Below are 22,219 nucleotides of genomic sequence, written 5' to 3'. Positions count from 1 at the left end.
TCAAACACAAAGTGCCGCATTCCTGCAATTCCTTCTGCTTGGTGTCTTGCTTGTTCATATTCAGAAAAAAAAATGACCTTAAATATGCGATGATGTAAAAGGCAAAGCCTATTAATTTGGCAAATGTTTGCGATTTCCTGGGTTTCCTGAGCGAAGCTGTTGTTTTCATGTAGACTTACATTCCAAGCCTTCCCTAAGATTACTTCCATTCACATAACACACCACAGAATGACAAGCTGACACTTCTCTCCCTGGGTAATCCAAGTGTACAAACCAGAGGAGGATGTAAAGGCCATTCATTTATCCACACAAATGTTCAGTCAATAGACTTTTCTCTAATAAACCGTGGTATTGTTTTGAAAGTTTCAAGATAAAACATATTAAAAGCTAGCGGCAAAGCTATAATTCTTTTTAGCGATTTTCAAATGTCATGTCAGTTGTGTTACCAGTAATTGCTGTCACTATCTTCGATTCCTCGTTTATTCATAGTGAACAAAATAACAGGTTTTAATTGTTATATGAAAGAGCATATTGATATTTTTCCTGCTTTTATATTTAAGAAGAGTTCCCACTTATTTGTATCTGAGTAAAAATATTTTTTCTGAAGTTTACATGCTCAGGTAAAATTCTTTCTGAAGGAAAATAGTATTAAAGAATTATGCTTTCATATATATGTTTACTAGCTTAGATTTCCTCTCTACATTATTCTAAGAAAATACCATAATTGAGTTGACACAAACTCATCATTCTCTGGAAATATCACTGAGTATGCAACCATATTGTCATGATGGAGAGTTCAGATATCTGCTCACTTTTGGTGTACTTTTGGAAATACTACAACATAAACAATGTGATTACTTCAATCTACTAATTTTACTTATGGAGAAAATATTTTAAATATAACTTTATTTTATTGTAAGTCATAATAATTTTATTTTTAAAGGGGTTATATTTGATGTTTTTTTTAACTAAAATCAAAATGCAAATATATATAAAATATAGAATAGCATTTTGGAAACAGATGCTATTTTATTAGTTTTTAGATGTCATTGTGCTATTTCATAAATAGAGGCCCGGTGCATAAAATTTGTGCACGGGTAGGGTCCCTAGGCCTGGCCAGTGATCAGGGCCAATTGGAGCATTCCGGCTGCTGGCCGGGGCTTTCCTTCTGGTTGCTGGCCAGGACCTTCCTTCCCCGGCTGCTGGCCACTGGTCAGGGCCTTCCTTCCCCGGCTGCTGGCCACTGGTCAGGGCCTTCCTTCATTCCGTGCTGCCCCTTTGTGGTCAGCACACATCATAGCGAGCGATCAAACTCCCTGTCTCCCAGTCAAACTCCCAAGGGGACACTTTGCATATTAACCTTTTATATAGATGTGTTCTGTATAAATTGAGGTTTATTTATGTAAATTTACTCAAAGCACGACTTAGTTGAGTAAAAGAAGTGCACATGATTTGGCACTATGCAACTCATCACTGTGAAATTCAGGTGATATTGCACATAACTGCTCAAACCTGTGTTGGTATGCAGTTTGGGTAGATAAACTATGGCCTGAGGATGAAATCAGACCCACATCTGTTTTTGTATAGACCACAAACAAAGATGTTTTAATGGTTATATTTAAAATTATTATATTAGTACCTACATGATATCCTCAATTTTGCCTCTTTGCTACAAACCCAAGAAAATTTATCTATGTTCTTTTTTAAAAAGTTCACCAACCTCTATGTCAATGGGGAGTCAGAAAACCTGAATTGTAATTTATTATTATTATTTTTTTATTATTATTAGTTAAGGTATTACAAATGTGTCCTCATCCCCCCCATTAACCCCCAACCTCCCCCTCCCCCCCGCCCTGTAATTTATTATTTTTAACGTTTTATCTCTGTGACATCAAATAGGATGCACTTAATTTATGTTAGCCTCAGTTTCTTCATCTGTAAATTGAGCATAATAATATGATTTTCTTACCTTACACATATAGTACTTTGCAAAGGAAATAATGCATGTGCAATCTTTTTGAAAAATATACAACACTATAAATGGATATATTATGGAATCAGAATACACATAGGACGACTTTAAGAAAAGGCTCTGAGGTGATTGCCGAATTTCAATCTCAGGGCACTTTCTAGCATTGCTGATCTGGGGAAAGTTACCCTAAATTAATCCAAGTTACTTTACCTGGTAATAAATATATCTAAGTTGCTTTACTAGTAAACTTTCTACAACTTAGTTCTTTATAAGAGTTGAAGCCTTACTGAGAAACAGCTCTAGGTAGATGCCTGTGTCCCTCATTAATTCTTCCCTTTCTCCGCGGGAAATCTTCCTTCATTGCTCAATGGTAGAGACAGCTCTCCTGATGACAATTGGCTTCTTCTGGAGCGTCCTTCTTAAGGGACTGACCCTCTTTGTGGCTCAGCTGCCTGGAAAACACCCTACACATATCTTGTTCTTCAGTTTGGGTGCTGGGTCTTTCATTGCCAGTATTTTGCCTCTCAGGGCAGCTTTCAGAGGTGCCTTAGTTACCCTCAGCCCCTCTTACAGTAACTTGAGCATCTGTCTTTCTTCTGACTTCATCTACTCACAATAGTCCTGGAGTACTGGGGGGCCATTGCACACGGTGCTTCAGTGGGCCAAGCCCCAACAGTGATTTGGCAGATTTTCTTTTATAAGAATTCCCTTTTCCTGTGCGAATACCGTACATCTCTCTTGCTTACATAACAGCAATGGTTTGAAGGCCTAATGTAAAACCTAAGAACCCTTAGCAGATGTTCCCACATCATACACCAGTTCGCAAATTCAGTGGTACACTCACACTCCAGGCTTGCTTCATCTGAGAAACACACCAGCAAAGATCACTCATAAAGAGGACCGTTCTGTACTAAATCGACCACAGATATATGTCTGAGACTGCTAAAATCCTGGTGTTGTTCTCTGTGTTATATATGCTCAAGAGATTCAGCTTAGTGCAACTCCAGGGAAAGCCTCAACTTCAGATGGCTTCAGGGTTCATTTGTGTCCCTGTGTCACTCATATTACCACCAAACTTCAGGCCCACTGAGCATTAAGTGTTTACCCGTAAAACATCAGAATTTTAACAAACTTATGACCTCACAGCCATCTATGTTCCTACCTCTTCTAAAATAGACTGAATTAAGTAGATGGTCCTATGAGGGACATTTCCATTGTGATTCTTAACTAAGCTTCCCATTCAAGGATATGTCAAAACTCAGTTCAGAAAAGCCTGAATTATTCCATCAGCTTGCTCACTTTGAAAGCAATCAGTGTTCACTAGAACAGGATAATAGTCTTCCTATTAAATGTAAACATTAGAAAGCATAAAGTTTGCATTGCAATAATTCTGGAATAATTAGAATTATTCAAACTATTTACAAAAGGGTTACTCTTGTTCTTACTAGAATTTTATGTATTTAATAGTTGTTAAGTCATCTTGCTTTAGAGCGAGTTTCATAATTATGTGATTTTTTTCTTAATTAAAGCTAGTAAAAGCAGTGTGACAACTTACTACAATCCATCATTTCACAACTAACTTCGAGTATGTTTGTCCTCTGTCGTTAATATAATAAATTGTGTGCTTTAATTATAAATGAAGATATAAATTGTGAGATATCAATTATCTCAAGAAATATTAATAATATATGATTCTCATGTCTTCATATCCATAACACTAAGTTTAAAAATTAATAAAACAAAAAAAAACTTAGAGTGACAATCTTATGAAATAAAAAAATAACTCATCTTTTACCTGGAGTAGAGTACATACTCAGCGAAAGTATGTGAATTAAAAACATTCAATTAGATTGTAAAGTAGGCTTGTCATTATAAAATATGACTTACACTAAAAGGCATCTTAAATAACTGGTGTTTTCTCCATTAGAAGTCAAGAACCCTATTGTTGGTCTTTTGATTTAAAAAAAAAAAAAAAACACCAAAAAACACATTCTGTGATAAAGGTAAATGGTCCTTGCTTTGTAGCCCCTTTGAGAGAATGGCCTCAATGAAATAGTCTGATGTGGTGATGTGAAGCTTTTCATATTCCCAAGCAGGGCGCAGGCATCTGGAAATCTAATTCCCTAAAGATTTTTCTGTGCTGCTTTTAAACAGAGTAAAATGATGGAGCAGGTGAACATCTGCCAGTTACAGAAAACCAATATTTTGTTCAATAGGGCATTACACTGTGTGCTCAGCAAATATTTACTGAGTGCCTATTTTGTGTCTAATACTTACATTGAACACTGTGTGAACTATCAAATAGTATAGGTCCTTTAACATAAAAGCATGTTGAATTTTGGAAAGATTAAGCCCCAGGAATAAAACCATACCAAATGGAAAATTATATTCTCATAATAATTAAAGAGACCAGATTTTCTCTTTGAAATGCTGGGAAATCAAGGAGAATTTTAAATTATAGTCAAGAAATTTACATTTTATTCAATAAGAAACCAGAGACTTATAATAATGTCAATTATTAAAGATTTGTAATAATATATTTTCAGCTGTTTTTCTTAATCACTATCAATAAGACATGTTGGTAGATGGAAGTAGTAGCTTTTGGAGCTGAGCTTAAGATATTATTGGCCAACAAATGTCTTTGTGAGGTCCGTAATTAAATAATGTCAACACTCTAAGGTACTACTAGTTAGGACATGAATGCAATAATCTAGTAAATTAGACTAAATCTTCAAGGTGGGTCCATCAGCATTAGTCATGTAAAGCCAATGAAAATACCATGTGGTAATATGTTGCAAAACAAAAAGAGAGAATTGAGCCCTTATCTTTTACACAGTACACTGACATACACACAGATGAAATAACAATGTCTAGGGTTTGCTTGTACATAGATTGCATGATTAATAAAAGGTGCTGATATTTACCGAGCCCTCACTTTGTAACAGTGGTTCTCCATGTCTAATAACTCACTTAATCTTATCCTATGTAATAAAAGAGAAACATGGTAATTAGCCAACGTACGCTACCCTTCCCATTGGCTAATCAGGGTGATATGCAAATTAACTGCCAGCCAAGATGGCGGCCGGCAGCCAGGCAGCTTGAATCTAACATGAGGCTTGCTTGCTTCAGTGACGGAGGACTCCAACGTTCCCCGCCTACCTTGCTGGCCTCTGAGCCTGCAGTTTGAAACATTCTTACAAATATAGAAGAGAAACAAAACCCCAGAAACCTGCTCTCAGCTGGCCCGGGATCTCAGAGCTGGAGTTGATACAGTGTTTCGATTATAGAACGCAAACAAACCAGATACCTGCTTTGAGCAGCAGAGGCCTCAGAGCTGGAGTCAGAGCTAAAGCTGGCCCAGAATTAAAAAAAAAAAAGAGAAAAAAGGGGCAGTTGGGAGCTTCAGTCACCTGCCAGCCTGAAAACACCCCTCAGCCCCTCACCCAGACTGGCCAGGCACCCCAGTGGGGACCCTGACTCTGAAGGGTGTGTGACTAGCTGCAAACATCCATCATCCCCTCACCTAGGCTGGCCAGGCACCCCAGTGGGGACCCCCCTACCCTGATCCAGGACACCGTTCAGGGAAAACCAGCTGGCCCCCACCCGTGCACCTGGACTCTATCCTATATAGTAAAAGGGTTATATGCCTCCAAGCACCGGGATCAGCGGAGACGAGAGGCCTCCCAGCACCGGGATCAGCGTGACAGGGGGCAGTGCCCAAACCCCGGATCGCCCTGCGGCTCTGTGTGTGACAGGGGGTGGGGCCACAACCTCCCTATCCGCCCTGCTCTGTTCATGACAGGGGAAGGCGCCCCAACTCCCTGATCAGACCTGCTCTGTGCCTGATGGGGGGAGATCCCCATCCCCCTGATCACCCTGCGGCTCTGTGTGTGACAGGGTGCGGTTCCCCAACCCACTGATTGGCCCTGCTCTGTGTGTGACAGGGTGCGGCGCCCCAACCCTCCCCATGGGCCCTGCTCTGTGTGTGACGGGGTAGAGACATAACCTCCCCATCGGCCCTGCCCTGAGTGTGACAGGATGCGGCGCCCCAACCCCCTGATCCGCCCTGCTCTGTGTGTGACAGGGGGCAGTGCACCAACTCCCCTATCGGCCCTACTCTGTGAGTTACAGGGGGGAGCTCCCCAACCCCCTGATGGGCCCTGCTCTGTGCGTGACAGGGGGGAGCTCCCCAACCCTCTTATCGACCCTGCTCTGTGTGTGACAGGTACGGAGCCCCAACCCCCCTGATGGGCCCGGCTCTGTGAGTGACAGGGGGCAGCGCCCCAACCCCCTGATTGGCCCTGCTCTGTGAGTGACAGGGGGTGGTGCCGCAACCTCCCCATCGACCCTGCCTTGAGTGTGACAGGGGGTGGTGCCCCAACCCCCCAATTGCCCCTACCCTGAGCGTGACTGAAGGTGACATTGCAACCTCCTGATCAACCCTGCTCTGTGCATGATAGGGGGCAGCGCCCCAACTCCCCTATCAGCCCTGCTCTGAGCCTGACCAGAGGCTGCACCTAGGGATTGGGCCTGCCCTCTGCCACCTGGGAGCAGGCCTAAGCCAGCAGGTCGTTATCTCCTGAGGGGTCCCAGACTGCGAGAGGGCACAGGCTGGGCTGAGGTACCCTCCTCCCCCCTGAGTGCACAAATTTTTGTGCACAGGGCCTCTAGTTTCTATATATAAATGAACTCATTTCATAATAATTATCCTCCTTTTTAATTTGAAGAAACTGAGGGAAATGTATATAAACTAAGAGCCCAATAGTTCACAACTGCCATTTGCTGTCATTCTGTTTCTTTGATGTTGTAATCCCAGGGAGTCATCAGATTTCCTGTATTTTTTTCACTATTGTTAAAACTGCACCATTATTCCAAAAACTTATCCATATATTTGATGTATGCAAGGTAGTAAAAGTCTTATTTCAGACTGTTCACCAAAAGCGTGGGATGTGTTCAAACCCTGTATTACTGCAGAGAGTTTAAATTATTTTTAATGAGGAAATAGAGTCACCAAGACAGATAGAAATCACCTATTCTTTATGTTATGGCAGAAAATTATTGACTTTTGCCTAAAGTGAAAAAGAGCAAGTAGACATGAGAGGAAACTGGGTATTACAGTCAGTGTGACTGAGGATAAAGTGAAACATGGTATTCAGAGTTAATGGAGTCACCATGAAACCCAAGGAAAAACTTCAAATTAGTAAGTAAACAAACAGGACTAGGTGGGGGATTCTTTTTGGAGCCACTCTGTAACAATACAAAAGCAGTGATTAAGTCTTTTCATCTTAAGGCTTGTCAAATGCAGCCTGAGACTGAGAAAGCCCAATTACTTTTCTGTAACACAGTCACCTGCTGTGGCAGAGATGCTAAAGATATGCTATGGTTAGATTTCAATGCACATTAAAGAGAAGCTCTAAACAAATGGACAATGATACGATCATATGAAGAAATAATTCAGCATTCCTCAGAGGACATTGTTTTTAATCGAATAGGTCTTTATATCCTTATACAAAATTTTGCTGAAATATCTCGATAGGTACCCGGACGTTAAGTTTAAACTTGTTTTAAACTTGGACTGGAGGATGCTCTATATAATTTAAGAAACTATTGGAAATATAAAGTAGCTGATTTTATTTTATCTTCAATATGGTTATTCTAGAAAATAGGATATAGGGTTTGAGGTATGCCAACTGTTGTCTTACTATGGATATAATATGGCATTGACAGTTTAATTAAATTACAGTAGTATTTTATCAAAGATAACTGAGGAAGGCGTGTGTCTTTGCAACTTTATTGAAGCACAACTTATAAAAGCTCCTGCACATAAAGTATAAATTAGAAAATTTTTTTAGATTTCACCTTTGAAATCGCCATCATAATCAAGATGCATAATCATCCTCCCAAACGGCTTCTTGTGCCCCTTTGCCACCTCTTATCCCATCACCATCCTCCTCGGCTACTCTTCTCCCTCCTGTCAGCATGTTTGGATTCCATATCAATTATATATTTTTACTTATCTCGGGGTTTTTTCAGTGAGAATAATGGCCTTGTGATTCCATTTCTGAGTGTCCTAGTAGTTTTGTTCCTTGGAATCTATTTCATTGAATAAATGTACCACAGTTTATTTATTCACCTGCTGATGGTCGTTTGGATTGTTTCCAATTTTTTTGATAATACTATGAATAAAGTTAATTGTTGGTGTGCGTGTCTTTGATTAGACATGTACTTTCTCTTCTTTGGGGTAGATACCTTGGAGTCAGACAGCTGCATCACATAATAGGTATGTGTTTAAATTTTTAAGAAACTACCAAAGTGTTTTCACTATATTATATTTCTATGAGTAGCATGTGAGAGTTACAGATATTCTACATCATTGACAATTGTTAGGAATATTTTTTTAAATGTTAAGAATGTTAATAAGTATGTGGTGGTAGAAAAAGTCTTTAAACAATTATATATACTGTAGTTATATACTTTCAAATTAATAGGTTCACCTAAATTAAGATTTTTTAATCTTAGAAATTTTTAATGAACAGCAAATTAATGTGATATGGTTTATCACATTAATGCTCCCAGATCTTTGTACATTTCACAACTTTACACTCACTCTTCCTTCCCTCCTTTCTGACGCTCAGAAAGGGTAAAAATGCTACTCACTAAAGGAATCAATATGCCCCTTTTTCTATGTATTAAGCAACACTGTTCATTAAATAGTATTTAATGTCTATCTGTTTAGTAACATAGTTTAATCGTGGCTAAAAATGGGTGTGGTTTGGATTTTATATACATAATTGTAGTCATCACTAATTTTCAGTAGCTTTAAGTGAATTTGATATAAATTGAAGTTAGTATTATTACTGTTTTTATATTATTTATTTCATTTTGCATTCATTTAGTAATCAGACCTAAAGGTACAAAGCAGAATAAATTCAAGCTAACAGGAAAGGGGGACAATGCCAAATAATTATGTCTACTGAAAGCTAGTTATTCCTTTTAATTATGAATTCTATTTTCATTTTATTTTATTTTTGTTTTTAATTTTAAAACAACTGCCTACTGAAATGGAATTGTCGCTTTACAAATACAATTTTTTTTAATATTATATGTTAAGGATATGCGCTAAGGATTTCTGACTGCTGAAGGGAGCAGGCCTAAGCCATCAGTCGGACATTCCCCGAGGGCTCCGGGACTGAGAGAGGGCACAGGCCAGGCTGAGGGATGCCCCCACCCCTCGCCCCCCCTGCAAGTGCATGAATCTCATGCACTGGGCCTCTAGGACAGTGGTAGGCAAACTCATTAGTCAACAGAGCCAAATATCAACAGTACAACGATTGAAATTTCTTTAGAAAACCAATTTTTTTAAACTTAAACTATATAGGTAGGTACATTGTTATTAACTTAATTAGGGTACTCCTAAGGAAGAGCCACACTCAAGAGGCCAAAGAGCCGCATGTGGCTCGCGAGCAGCAGTTTGCCGACCACGGCTCTAGGATATAATAACTATGTGTCTTTAAATGGATGCACTTACTTTAAAAAATTATATTCTTGACTTTTTTTTTCATCTACTCCAGGTCCAATTTCAAATCAATGATTTCTGCCTAATTCTTAAATTACTCGAATTATGAAAACAGAATGTTTTTATCATAATTTCATTTATAGAACAAAATAAAAATGTTAGGGGCATTACAGGGCATGAGAAAGAAGAAAAAGCATAATTGCCTGAAAGCTTTTCTTCTTGATTGCCTGATTTTTTTTCTGATTTAGTAAAGAGGTTATCACAAATTATTAATCAAATAATTTTATAGTTGGCTGAAATCTTAGAGATAATATTGTCTAATTTCTACATTTTCCAATGAAATTAACTGGAAGCTTTTTAAATGACTCAAGGTGATAAAGCTAGTTATTGCAGAATTTTGACTGCAATCCAAACTTTCTGATGTCGAGTCTAGCTTTCTTTATTTCCAGAAGTTAGTATTATCTCACATTCATAAATATATATGAGTGATGCTGCCTCAAGCATGGGAAAAGTTACCCTAAAGACTGGTCAATCAAAGACATTCACTTCCATGACATATGTGTAGTATATGAGAATCTATTAGCATTCAGCAAGCATTCCTGTGTTAGTATTAGCTCGCTGTTGCTGCTGAAAGATCAATTTGTTATTACTTTGTTAAGCTGCTAGTTTATTTTCTTGGATATATTTAAAACAATTAGCCTTAATGTGGGAGTTCTGCTTCCCTGATGATTAAATCACTACCGAAAGATACAGAGAGGCAATATTTGAACCTGAAGTTTATAGAAAAGCAAGATGAGATTCATATAAAAATTTTAAGACCAATATTTAAACTACTGTCTTAATATAATAGTCAAGGTGAAGGAAAGACTATCCACAATCTAAGTGAAGAAATCCCTGCACCTATAAATCTCCAGCTTCCTACTAGCTCAGGATTTTTTTCTTTATTACAATTCTCACTTTTAAGAATAAAACCAAATAAGTGAAGAAAGAGTGGCTTCCATTTAGATATCCATTTAGATTCATTATCGATTACCACATGACTCAGAAGAACGTTTTTGTTAAACAAGGTGGGGAACAATGGGCCTTGCCTGGAAAAGAGGACAGCAGATTTTCCACTAAGTATCCAAGACCAAAGGACAATCACTTGCTTTTTTTGGTCCCTGCATTAAAATATGAGTAAAATACTTATCGTAACCTATTTCATAAGATTCCTGTAATAATCCAATGAGATAATAGGTGGGACATTTCTTGGCAATGTGTAAGGGCTGATTTAATTTGAGTTATCATTTTTTTTAAAAAAGAGAGTATTTATTAGAAGCCTTGGAAAAGTGTGGTCACAGCATTTCTCTGTAAGATAAAGAACGTGTCTGTGAATTTCAGTAGACCATATGAAATAGTAGGTTGAAGTAACTTCTAGATAAACTTGAACAAACCAGATATGAATTTTTCAGCTCCATAGTTTATTAAAAAATATATAGTTTTGTTGATTTTAGAGAGGAAAAGAGAAGGAGAGATAGAAACATCAGTGATGAGAGAGAATCATTGATTGGCTGCCTCTTGCACCCCCCTACTGGGGATCAAGCCAGCAACCCAGGCATTGCCCTAACCTGGAATTGAACCATGACCTCCTGGTTCCTAGGCTGGCACTCAACTTGCCACTCAACCACTGAGCCATCGGCCAGGCCATCGGAGCTACCTTTATTCAATCAGGGCTTCCAGGTAGGAACTATCTAGTGTGGTTAAAGTTAGCTTAACCTCAAGTGCACTTGTTTTAAAAAGTTTTTAAAAAAGAGGTCACTCTCTAAGTGCCTCAGAATGAGACTTAGACCAATACAAAACAGAGTGCTTTAATTGCGTGACCACTAAACACGGAAACGTGGACCCCATCAGATTCGCACTTACACGTGCTGTGTTAACAACTAGTCAGGATCGTTGCAGGAGAAATTAGCAGGTACATTTCCTGCACTATTTACTTACAGTGTATTTATGTGCATCAATTTCCATTTAAGCAGCCTCTTTTCTACTACAATACTCTAATGCCACTTTGTAATTGGGTACTGAGCTTCCTGCTCCACGGCAGCTGCAGAAGTTATCCCCTCTCTCCTGAGGTTTCTTCACCTTTAGCTCTCACCCTCCACCAGCGGAGGGAGCAAGAGACCTCCTCTGCCTGGGACACAGTTCAGCCCTCCTGGGGCTTTTCCCAGGTTCATCTGTTCCAAGTTCAAGTGTCTGCTCTGTCACAGCAAATCTGTTACACTGAAGTTTTATTGTGTCCAAGAAGTTCCATCATGAAGCCTATATTTTAATGAAATACAATTTTTAAAACTTTATTTGGAATTGCATGTGGCAAACAAATTCTCCATTATGTTTTGTGCATTCCTTTACTGAAATTTGGGGCTTTTCTAAAGTAAATCCAAATATTAAAATATTTCAATGACAATATTCTCTCTCTCTCTCTCTCTCTCTCTCTCTCTCTCTCTCTCTCTCTCTCACACACACACACACACACACACACACACACACACAGCAAGGGAATGCCATATGACCCAAGTGAGACCCACTTGGAAAACGGAAATGCTGACCTTACCACACTGTACCTTTGTGAGAGGACACTTGTCAGTTTTCTTCATAGGAATGAAGATTTTTCTCACCCTCAGACGTGTAAATGACTTTCTCATCTGTCTTTTATTATGTTATTTCAATAATTTTCTCCTACAGAAGTGAAAGGTGTCAAAAGCTAACCATGTGGGGCCTAGGCATATAGTTAAGTGACCTTTCTGTAAAAATGAACGCTCTTCAGGGAAGTGGTAACTTTTGATGTAAGGTGGTCAGGGGGTGGATATCAGCAGGTTGCCAATGGCACATGACTGCATTAAAAATGTTTGACATTTTGATTCTCTCATATGCTTGCTTTTTTGTTTGTTTTTAGATAATTAGTACTTTAACAGATAATAGAAGAGATGTTTCCCTTAAAGGTAATGTTGTAGCCCCCCCCCCCCCCCCTTCCATGTTACTCAGGTTAATAGCATAATGCAAACATCTTTGCCAGTGTGATGCTAATTTAAAATGCTATTTGCAAAACTACAGAAGCAATGCTGCATTCTCTATGTCTTGGTTGGGGTCCTTTGTCTTTAAGAAACTGCCAAACATGCTAATTTAGTAGGAATACCTCCTTTTTCTAAATCAGAGACTTGCACTCTGGAGGTCTGTGAGAAACCCTTAAATGCATTTTCCTTAAGCAGAGGTTGAAGTATGTATCAGGCTTGGGGCAAAGACAAGCGCAGCGATCCCTTTTATCCCAGAGCTCTGAACACCGTCCAGCTTTCGGCTTGTCTTGCACATCAGCTCCATCAGCCAGCCCATTTCAGCCCATTTATTGGTCGACTGTACCTGATAGCTAACACAAATGCACCTTGCGAAACAGCGGGAGAAAGAAAGCACGTTTATTGAAGTCCTCCCGTGGCTCCACACTGTGCTGGATCTCCTTGCAACATTACAGCCTTAGTTTTGTCCATCCATTAGGCTGAAAAAGACGAGCTCCCCAAGTGGCCTCGGAGCCTTTTCCGATTCCCAGGAGACCCGCGACCCTCCGGGCGCGTGGCCTGTGCGCGGGGCGCCGTCCCTGCTAATCAGGTCAGTGATCATCGCCCCGCTCGGCTCCCAGGACCTGGCAGGAGCCCATCACAGCAGCCAGGGAGCCCGCCAAGGCAGCTCGCTCTGGGAGGGTCTCCCGGGCAGGAGCATCGCGCGGTCCTCATTCCCTCCCCGGAACCTCGGAGGGTTTCAGCTTTTCCATTGATTTATTGATTTGCAAGGGGTCCTCGTAGACAGTGAGGGGCTCAGCCTACACAGGGACAAGCGGCACCTGGCAGCTACTTGGAGGGGCTGATTGCAAACTTGGCTCCCCCCACCCCGCGCACGGGCGATTGGACTGGCTGCTCACGTCCTTCACGGGGAATATTTCAATTAAGGTAAGTGCTGCGTGAGCCGGGAGCCTGCATGGCACTGGGTTTCTGCATTGAAAGTTCTGACCGGCTCAGCCGACGTTCTGCACTGCAGCAAGTGACTGTGTGTGGGGAAGGCTTAGTTTCCAAGCAGGGGTCCTAGCGTGAAAGGGCTTTTCGATAGTGAGCGTTCAGACCCTTTCTTTTGACATAATAGCAGCCTGCCTTCCATCAGGAGAAAATAAAAGAAGATATGAAAAAAAAGAGAGAGTGAATTTCACCTTTTTCATAATGTAGAGAACCGTGCAGTGCTAAGGTAACTTGATTTTGATTGAAGTATTTTGTTGATGTCACAGGGTAGAATCTCTGATTCTAAAAGCTTCGAAGTTAAATTAGATGGGCAGAAAATTTGCAAATGAGAGTTTGAAATCTTGGGCAGCTTTCTGAGCTCTCCCTGGGTTAAGGATCTGGGATTAATTCCTTGAATGTTTTAAGTGTCCACGTAGGAATTAAAATCTAAATGATATAGTTTCTGATGTATCTATTAAGAAAAATGAACTAAAAACAATTGATATATCATTGATATGATTTATAGTTCTGATACTATAAATCCATCCCAAGAGAGATGGATTCATTTTATGAAATACGTTAATAAAAGAGAAAGTTAACTTCTTTGCAAAGAATTCTTCAACAAGAGGTTAAGTTTATGTGTTTATTAGAATTTTGAAGTTGCACTTTGTTATTCAACTAGATGAAATTAGATAATTCTTGCATTTACATAGTTTAGGACAATGATCTATGTAATTTAGGAAAACTAGTACACATTATTTTTTCTAAACCCATTTTTTCTCATGTTTGTTAAAAACATCTACAGAGAATAGAAGCAACTTTCTCCCAAAGTTAGATTAAATTACCTAAACTTTTTCTTTTCTACTTTCTTTTTACATAGAAATAGAGCCTGGTGGTTTTATGCCACATTATGATAAAGTTCTACATAATCAAAAATTATAAAATACTTCTATCACTATAATTATAAATGACTAATTGATTGGTTAGCACTCTGAGCACCTGAGTGAATAATAGCAACCACTTACCTTATTATGGAGTGCTTGTACTTGAAAATGCTTTTCAAACAATGAAACAAACATCATTTAAAATATAAATATATATCATTCTAAGATGCATACTTACACATATTGAATTTCAATAACAAATCAATTATGCTAAAGCACTATGTAAATATCTAGCTGCTCTATGATGTAAAGATTTATCATAGCATCTTTAATGTGCTTAGTAGAAAGACCTCTCCTATTTCATGAAATGTTGATTCCACTTTCCTCCTGTGGGGATGCTGAGGTGAGATATTTTATTAACATGTTAGAACATGGTTTATATTAATTGGCTGGCTCTCTGAAATTCTCTGGGGAGCTTTTCCGGCTGATGTTGATATTATTGTTTCCCTCACAGGAATAAACTATTTTGAGAATCCCCATAGGAGCTGACATGTACTTGCTGGTTGTATGTTTTTAGCCAAAGCCTGAAGACATTTATCACCTCTGTTGCACTGAGACTTCTCTTTTCTCTGGGGGAAATGGTTTGTCTAGTGATTCAATGACCCTTGAGAGAAGAGTGTGTTGACTACGGTTACTGTCCCTGGGTCTTTGGAGGAGTTTTCCTTTGTTAAGCAACTTAGATAAACAGGGAGAGGCAACATTAACCAAATAGGGCCACATTGTTGGTAACAAATTGGCACATTGCTCAAAACGCCTCTGTATTTGGGACTATTTCTTGAGCCACATTTGAAATTGATGGTGGTATCTTATACCCAATGAACTTTTACTTACTTGATGTATTGACCATTGAAGGTATGTGTAGTGTAAAATGAAATATTTATGTTAAAAATATAAAAATACCTGTAGTTTTTATTCAAAAGATGTACCTAAAGTTTTTTAAGGAGGTTACTGTTGTAGTTGTATTAATTTGCATTATACTGCCTAAAAAGGGAATGGAGAAAACTCTGTGTACAAGTGCGAATTAGGAGCTATTCATATTTGGTAGTTCTGCTTCCTCAATCACACTTCCCTTTTTTTCCACTTATTGCTAGGTGCCACCTAGAATCTATATCGAATCCCATTTTTCATCTCTTTGATGGTAATTTATTACTTCCATGAGGTCAGAAAACATTTTATAGGATAACCTCACTTACCAAGAGTAGGCGGTTTCAAAATGTAAACCAAATAAATCTGCTGAAATGTTATAAAAGTCGCCTTAAGATTTATAACCTGTTTCTCAGTATGTGGTACTTTCAATAAAAGTCAATGGGGACAGGCAGTGTCTAACATGACTCCTAAATGTCAGACATCTAGGCTCTAAACTTTATATGTATGATTGTATTACATTCAAGTCAAAATGATAACATTGAAGTTTTCCAGATGAGGAGATGCAGGCGGTGAGTGAAGAAGTAATTGGGCTAAGGGCATACCAAAGTTACTGGGTCCATGATTCAAACTCACATCTGGCTGTGCCTAAAGCTCACAATCTTTGTTGTACTTCATTATCACCTTGTATATGGTGAATTTTTCCAATATTTGATATAATACTGATGAATATTTTAAGATGATTATTAAGATAGTACAGCTTAGTTATATTACCTTCAGAATAGTTTAGCTCTTGGCCAACTCAAAATAAATGACTTGTGAATGTCACTGCCACTTTGGGTTCTAAAAGAGGTTAGTGCTCCAGTCCTTGCATCAAGCTAATTCTGATTAGTATTGACAGAAAAGGCGCTCTCCCATACGGATATTCAGGACTGAAATTTAGAATCTGTAATATGTACATCTTTCCAAAGGGAGTTGACATACTCTCAGGATAATATCAAATAAAAATAGATATAGATACAATGAGGTTATTGTATTGAAATAAGAGTAAAAAGGAATTTAAGGAGAATTCATGATCATGGCAAAAGACATTCACAATATTAAAAAGGAAAGAAATTAACATTTGGAATTGAATGTTGGAAAGTGGACTAAAACACATTTCAATGTCTATTTGCTCTCTTCACTTTATATAAACTTCCCACTTTTACAGAGATTTGCTAGAAATTATTGTGTTGATAATGTGACAACAATATACCAGCTATTACCAATAATGAATTCAGTTTGTTTAGAAGAATAATCAAGAAATATTTGTCTATAATATCTAATCATCAGCCAGTTTACTTTCCATTCTCTAGGTTTTATAGGAAGCTATTGGATTATTCTAGCTGTGTATATGAGTAATAGAAAAACAAAGTATGTATAGATAACCTTCTTTAATACTATTTCAAAGGAATGAATATGACATTTAAAAACAAGCACAGTATTACAGGGGAGCTCATTATGCCGAATGTCCACAACGCATAGGCCTCTTCACCCAGAAAATATGACCATGTTTCTAGGCCTAGCTGGTCACAGTAGATCTGAACAAAAATGAATGTGCCTGGATTTAAGACAGCCATCTCTAGTGTGGCCAGCGACTATCGTGTGGTCTTACAAAAGAACCTGCCATTAACAGCAACTCTGTATTACATAACAAATATTGAACTTGATGACCTTAAATGTGAATAAATACGGATAACTGGCAGTCAATGGGCAGGAGTCAAAACTGAGAAACAGAGATGGTGGTCTGTATAAATTATGAATAAATTAAAGTCATTAGGCTGATAGGAAGGAAATAAAAAAGGCTAATCCCCTTAGCCTTTAATTAGAAGAGCCACATTTTTTTTTTTTTTAATTCACCATGATAGCTAAGCACAAGGAGGGAATTTTCCCTTGAGGAGGCAATGATGCTGGGTTATCTTGAGTGATATCCCAAACATGCCATGCAGTGGTGAGACTTTTTCTGGTTTTCCACATTTTTCTCTATTGTGTCAGTCCCATTAATCTATTGAATTCACATCTGTATTTCTTACAAACGAAAAGATTATAACTGGCTCAACAATATATATATATACATATATATATATATATATATATATATATATATATATATATACATATATATACACACTAGAGGCCCGGTGCACAAAAATTTGTGCACTCAGGGGGGGTCCCTCAGCCCGGCCTCTGCCCTCTCACAGTCTGGGACCCCTTGCTGCTGTGCTAGCAGCCGTCAGCCTGGCTTGTGGCTGAGCAGAGCTCCCCCTGTGGGAGTGCATTGACCACCAGGGGGCAGCTCCTGCATTGAGCGTCTGCCCTCTGGTGGTCAGTGTGTGTCATAGTGACCAGTCATTCCCAGTCGTTCTGCTGTTAGGGTCAATTTGCATATTACTCTTTTATTATATGCCTGGTGCATGGGTGGGGGCTGGCTGGCTGGTTTGCCCTGAAATATGTCCTGGATCAGGGTGAGGGTCCCGCTGGGGTGCCTGGTCAGCCTGGGTGAAGGGCTGAGGGCTGTTTTCAGATTGGCCACACCCCCTTCAGGGTGGGGGTCCCTGCTGGAATGCCTGGCCAGCCTGGGTGAGGGGCTGAGGGCCATTTTCAGGTTGGCCACACCCCCTTCAGGGAGGGGGGTCCTGCTGGGGTGCCTGGCCAGCCTTGGTGAGTGGCTGATGGCTGTTTTCAGGCTGTCCACAGCCCCTTCATGGTGGGGGTCCCTGATGGGGGTGCCTGACCAGCCTGGGTGAGGAGCTGAGGGCCATTTTCAGGCTGGCCACACCCCCTTCAGGGTGGGGGTCCCTTGGGGTGCCTGGCCAGCCTGGGTGAGGGGCTAATGGCTGTTTGCAGGCTGGCCACGGCCCCCAGCCACCCAAGCTCCCAGTGGAGGCTGGCTGGAAGCAGGTATCTGGGATTTATTTATCTTCTATAATTGAAACTTTTTTGCCTTTAGAGGAGGCCACAGCTGGCCAGGGCAGGCGGGAAGCTTGGCTTCCTCCATCACCGGGGCAACCAAGCCTCATACTTGCTCCAGCTCCATGCCTGCCGGCCGCCATCTTGGTTGGATTAATTTGCATATAGTTGCTCTGATTGGCTGGTGGGCGTGGCTTGGGGCATAGAGAAGGTATGGTCAATTTGCATGTTTCTCTTTTATTAGATTATACATATACATATATATATATATATATATATATATATATATATATATATATATTCATAGTCTTGGTTGATAGTGGATGGGGCAGAGATGTATAGTGGCTGCTTCAAGTTCAGGTTTTGGGTTCAGCTACATGGATTCAAATCCCACTAAGGAACTGAACTAGATTACTGACCTTGGGCAAATCAGTGAATGTGTCTAAACTTTGTGTCTATGGCCATTAACATGGAGTTAATGACAGTGCCAATCCCATAGTAGTGTTGTGATACATAAAAGAGTTAATTGATAAAGCATAGTTACAATTGATCAAGTGCACAGGAAATGATAGTTGTTATTTTAAATGAGAAACTTTGTTATCATTTTCTCACCTTATATGTCAAGTACCAAAAATTAGGGACATTCACTCCCCCTAAAATCAGTTCATGCTTAAACCTTATCAGATGCTTCTGGAACCACTTCCAGACATTGTATTTATAATAGTAAATTTGAATTTTAGAAAAAAATTTGTATATATATATATATATATATATATATATATATATATATATATACACATATACATATATATTGCATTTAGACCGATAAGTGGATGTTTCTTAAAATTATAAATGTTGGAAGTTATTCATCACCATGAAGATATATGTATGCATATGTATAGCTATATAATTACCATGTCTATGTGCATACATATTTATGCAAAAGTATTCCCAATTTTGTATATTGATTCAACTAATAAGCATAGTGGAAATGTATTTTCTGTGATGGAATTCATTGTTTTTCTCCTCCAAGCCATGCATTGTGATATTTTGGTGTATATATAGGAATCGGTGGCTCTGTGTCTTAAGGCACCAGGTTCCTGGGTCTCATACCTGGAGTACAGATTTTAGTAGTTCTGGGAAATTTCTCAGGAGTGACAGCTTGAGGCATACACAGGTTGTTCTGAGGAAATCTGAATAGACAGCTATGTGGCCAGATCACCAGGGTTTGAACAATGTTCCAGGTAATTCTAATATACCAACAGGGTAGAGGATTGCTGCTGTCGAACAGCAACTCCGCACGTTATGCATAGCAAGTTATCTGTTGCTCTTGTTCAGTGGTTGTGGAGGGGGACCTGAGATTGTGCAGGCCAACGACCTCCCCGGTATGTCCGTGCTGCTGGTCAAGGAGAAATGCTGCTCTCATTCTGCCCCCACCTCCCCTTCCTGCCCAAGGTTACCATGGGTGGGCAGAATGTTCAAGAACCTACCAAATATGAGATTTGCAGCCCAGTTCACCTTGATAAAACTCCACACGCTCTCTCCCTTAAAAAAGGGTCATGGGAAGTTCAGAGCCAGGTCAAAATTGAGACTCTTGTTTGTCTGTTTTAATCTATTGGGGTTTTTTCCCCTCTTTTAAAAAATATTTTTATTGGTTTCAGAGAGAGAGAGAGATAGAAATATCAATGATGAGAGAGAGTCATTGATTGGCTGCCTTCTGCACACCTCCTACTGGGATCAAGCCAGCAACCCAGGCATGTGCCATTGACCAGAATTGAGTCTGGGACCCTTTAGTCCGCAGGCCGACTCTCCATCCGCTGAGCCAAACCAGCTAGGGCTGTTTTAATCTATTGTTGATTCCCACTTACCCACTCTGGAAATAGAATAGTTGAATGTTTTAGAAAACAAGACATTTAGGTAAGCATGGCCAGCAAATTTAATTCTTTGCAGTTAAGTGGGAGCAGAGTGATCATTGCTCTTCCAAACCCACTTCCCAATGTTTAGAAATTTTTGGCTTTAGCAACACCCAGGATAACTCCACACCAAAGTTTAAAGCTTATCAGAAACTGCTGACTTCTCAGACACCAGTTCAGTTCCCTTCATCCTAGAAATGCGGTCCTGAGGCTTCGTTGTTTGTCAGTGTAACTCTCTTCTTCTCTCTCAAAACTAAACGACAAGGAAATTGATTTCGGTTCTCTAACTTTTTTCACCTACTGTTTCCAACAGCCACATGTTATTGTTATTGATAAAACACTAAGGAAAATATCATATTTCGTTAATACAGACACAAATTTTGGATGATTTATATGGTCAATTTAAATATCCCAAACCTGCCTCTACTCTTGCTGGATAATCAAACTCAAGGAGAACTATTTAAATGTAATGTCACTCACACTCTTTCGAGGATAACATTTGACCCTTTCATTTCAGAAGTAAAATCTAAGTGTTACTCTGTTTGGCAGAAACTGTCTCTTTTGTGCAGTACTCTGTTGTTAATTGTCACTAAAATTAAGTAGTAGATATAATTTAGTCACAGAGGGTTTTTTTAAAAAAATTTTTAACCATTAAGTACAAAATATCACCCCCCTCATTTCTTTCTCCTTGCTGTTCATCTAACATTTAATACTTATTGCCTGACAATAGGTTCTGCAATGAGACCATTAGCTCTGTGAAGATAAAATCCTTATTTTGGTTTGCTTAGTGGATAGAGTGTTGGCCTGCCAACTGGAGGGTCCCGGGTTCAATTCTGGTCAAGGGCACATGCTTGGGTTGCAGGCTCGGTCCCCAGTGGGGGGTGTGCGGGAGGCAGCCCATCAATGATTCTCATCATTGATGTTTCTCTCTCCCTCTCTCTCCCTCTTCCTTCCTCTCTGAAATCAAGAAAAATGTATTTAAAAAGACATACCTTATTTTATTAAGGGCTGATGCCTTGGTACTTAGATCATTGTCTATCTTATAGGTAGTACCTACATGTTGAAGGAAGGGAAGGGAAGGGAAGGGAAAGGGAGGGGAGGGGAGGGGAGGGGAAAGGAGGGGAGGGGAGGGGAGGGGAGGGGAGGGGAGGGGAGGGGAGGGGAGGGGAGGGGAGGGAAGGGAGAGGAGAGGGAAAGGAAGGGGAAGGAAGGGAGAAGGGAGGGAGAAGGAAGAGAGAAGAAAGGAGAAGAAAAGGAAAGGGAAGGAAATGAAAGAAAAAAAGAAAGGAGGAAGGAAGAGAGGAATCAAAGAATCTTCCAGTCATGACCCCCAGTGGGTCAAGTTAGAAATTCAGCAATCATCTTTGCCTTACCACTTCTCACGCCCTACACATACAGTCAATTTCTGGGCCTTTCAGTTTTGCCTTCCAAATCTCTCTCACATGAATTTCCATCCTTGCCTCCCCACAGTTCACACCACCTTCATCAGTCACTTGCTGGTGGTCTCTTTATTGTCCTCCTCCTTTGCACAAAATAGTGACCCCTACTGTCAGAAGACTGACCCTTCTCGGCATAAACTTGCTTATATTGTTCTCTGTTAAAGGCATCCTTTTCAGTGTCCCCTCTTGGTTAGAATCTAATCCAAGCCTTCCTGTGGTATCCATTTGTATGCAACATCTGGACGCTGCCTCTTCCCTTCCCTTGCCTACCCTCTAGCAGTCTATTTCCCAGTCATCTTTTGGTTTCTTGTCCCTGAGTTTCATGATTTCTGCCTGTCATATCAAGTTGACATTTTCCATGCAAGATTTCTTCACTGGCAAAACTCAAGTTGTCACTTTATCAGAATAGTTTTTGGCCCCAACCAGTCTAGTTGAAATGCTCCCCCTCTCAGTTTCCATAGCACATTTTATGTCCCTTCAACTCCAATCACAGAACTCATTACAACATTTAAAAATGCTAAAATCCAAACTCTTTGATGCAGACTTTATACCTATTTCATTCGCAACTGTGCTCCCAGTGACAGGCACTAATGTATACAAATCCTTTGT

General features: G+C 39.7%; 1 protein-coding gene across 3 annotated transcripts in view; it reads left to right on the top strand.

The window, feature by feature from the left end:
• Window positions 1-22,219, top strand: part of CDH12 (cadherin 12) — a 728,469-nt gene that overhangs the window by 423,290 nt on the left and 282,960 nt on the right. The window contains exon 1 of one of the 3 annotated variants that reach the window (XM_081088632.1): window positions 12,904-13,459. The exons of the other annotated variants lie outside the window; for them this stretch is intronic. The gene's annotated coding sequence lies outside the window, so the exon portion shown is untranslated. Of the gene's footprint in view, window positions 1-12,903; window positions 13,460-22,219 lie in introns of those variants that run through there. 3 annotated transcript variants of the gene reach the window in all.

The sequence above is a fragment of the Myotis nattereri genome (genome assembly GCF_964212035.1).
Source record: "Myotis nattereri genome assembly, chromosome: 4".
Taxonomy (NCBI): domain Eukaryota; kingdom Metazoa; phylum Chordata; class Mammalia; order Chiroptera; family Vespertilionidae; genus Myotis; species Myotis nattereri.
This window is presented reverse-complemented; position numbering and strand designations above follow the sequence as displayed.